Source organism: Lemur catta, unplaced genomic scaffold (assembly GCF_020740605.2).
Source record: "Lemur catta isolate mLemCat1 unplaced genomic scaffold, mLemCat1.pri scaffold_81_ctg1, whole genome shotgun sequence".
In the NCBI taxonomy this organism is placed as follows: Eukaryota; Metazoa; Chordata; class Mammalia; order Primates; family Lemuridae; genus Lemur; species Lemur catta.
Window position 1 is genome coordinate 759,029 of NW_025423874.1, and position 2,456 is coordinate 761,484.

Sequence of the window (2,456 nt, forward strand, 5' to 3'; positions counted from 1 at the left end):
GCGGTAATAGCATGCACACCAGAGTTCGTCTTCAGTCCACAAAGGGGTTGGGGGGGACAGTGAAGAAGAAGGGGTGATGGTGGCTCAGGGTGGGGGAGGGTGTGGCCTGCTGTGAGCAAGGTCCCCAGGGAAGGCCACTTCGGGATCCAAGTGGCTCAAGTTGTCTTCTTGGTATCAGGTTTGCGAAGAGACCCCCTGTCCATGGACATCTTCATGTGACTTGTCCACAGCCGCGTGACAGTGGAGGCCCAGGGCAGCCTCCGGATCACAGAGGGAGCGCGCCCAGCCCAGCCAGAGGTCCAGGGACCCGCAGGAGAGGTCTGGGGACAGCTCAGCAGAGTGACGCATCCTTCGCCCTCCGCTGCCCGCGGGAGGGGGCGGGCCGGAGTGTCGGGGGAGGCCAGGGAACTACTCGCTTTTCCACACGGTGGAAACATCACTGCCGGACTGGCAGCGCATCACCTGCAAGGTCACTCCGACGGCTGGGTGGCGGGTGGCGGTGGTTTTCCAGCCTTTTCCTTCGGGCCTGATCCACAACCCGGTTCCGGAGGCTCTGGTGGGGCCGGGGTCGGTCAGGGACACATCGGCAAAGCTCCACTTGCGGTGGGTCCACGTGCTGGACAAGGACACCGTCAGCCCCAAGAGACTTGCTTGCCGCTGCGGGGGTGGGGACACCAGGCAGCGCGTGAGTGGGCTCGGAGGACAGGGACGGGGACGGGGACGGGGACGGGGGCGGCGCGACCCGCGGCGGGGGCGCGTGCAGAGCGGCCTGCGCCCTCGGGGACGCTCACTGCTTGGCCGAGTCGCTCGGGTTCACGGGCACGCACCTGCGCTGCTTCACCTTCTGGAGTTTTCTGAGTCGGAAGGGGGGGTCCAGGCCGGGGCACTCAGCTCCGCGAGGACGGAGGTGACGCGCTGGGCCTGGCAGAAGGCGCAGGACGGGAAGGACTCCTCCTCCTCCTCCTCCTCCTCCTCCTCCTCCTCCTCCTCCACGTGCCGCGGGATGTGGCAGGAGTCGCCCTGGCCCGGCAGAGCGGGGGAGGACGGCGGCTGCCCCAGCCCTGCTCGCCACCGCCTGCCGCAGTGGCTGCGTCCTGCACCAGTCACTCTTGAGGTACTTGCTCTCGGTGACCACCAGGGCCTCCTGGCTGGAGGCCAGCACCTCCTGATCCGGTGCTGCCATCGCTCCGAGTTGTCGCTGCTGCCGTCCTTGGAAGGAGAGGGGATGGCGCCCGCCGGCCGGTTCTCCCGGGCTCCCGCCACCCTCGCCAGCACGGCCACCAGGAACAAGGACAGGAGAAGCCTCCGAACATCCTGCAACGAGAAGAATAGTCAGAGGGGTTGGTTGGGATGGACGATGGAGTGCGCGATCCGCGGTTTTCCTTTTAGTGCTGTAGAGTTGTTTTATTTCGAGAGGTGACAGGCGGGGCGGGGCTGACTACTGGTTGCCCAGCGGCAGGTGGAGGCGAGAAGTGACTAAATAGTACATTTGTGTACTGCTGTTGATGGCACCCAGATAATGCCCCAAGACAAGGAGAGGGACAAAATGGTCAGCAAGTAATTTATAATACAGTTAGGAAACACACACATGTTGAACAATCACAGAATTGCAAAGCAAATGCTGTCAAGAGATAGCTCGAGCCAGTTTGCAGAAGTACCAATAATAGTTAATAACCAACATTTACTGTGTTTTAGTATGTTCTAGGTGATAGATATTTCATTTGATCCTAAAAACAGCCTGAAGTGGGAGGTGGTATTATTATCCTTACTCTATAATGAAGGAAACTGAGGCCCACAGAGGTTGAGTTATTTGCCCAAGGTCACACGACCACTGAGCAATGGCCCAGGATTTAAAGCCAGGCATCTACCTCCAGAGCCATCAAAATTAACCACTAGACATGGATATGATTAGAAAAATTAATAAGTAAAAAGTAAAAGGAAGGTGGGTGTGGTTCGCAAGTTTCTTAAAGACCAGTATTCAGGCTAGAAATGGACACAGACTAGGAAAATTGTTGCGTCTCTGCTTAGCATGACTTATAAATAATATATAACATTTAGCATGGGACATCTGCACACAGATATTCAAATCATTCAAATGAGTCATAAATTAGATTCTCATAGTGAAAACCAATTCCTGGTAGTGAACAGAGACATTTTCCAGGTTGCATTAAAACTGTCTGATGCCAATGCAAAGCTTGCTTACAGGAATGTATTATATTTTCAGTCTTTGTGTTAGGACACTATCACACAAGTTCAACGGGGATGGGAATCGCAGAGCAATGAGTCTTACTCTGTCTGAAATGTGTCTTGTAGGAGGCAAACCGAGGTCTGACTAAAGGGAAAGATGGACTTGAAAGTTTAATTCCCACTTTCAATGTTTGTAGTTTCTTGAGTGGCCTCAAGGCACACTAGCAGTTACCCAGCAACAGAGATGACAACCGTCTCGTCTCACAGCT

At 55.6% G+C, this 2,456-nt stretch overlaps 1 pseudogene; it reads right to left on the minus strand.

Annotated features, from left to right (window-relative positions):
• Positions 1-787: 787 nt before the first annotated feature.
• On the minus strand, positions 788-1,332 carry LOC123630042 (annotated as a pseudogene).
• Positions 1,333-2,456: the final 1,124 nt, after the last annotated feature.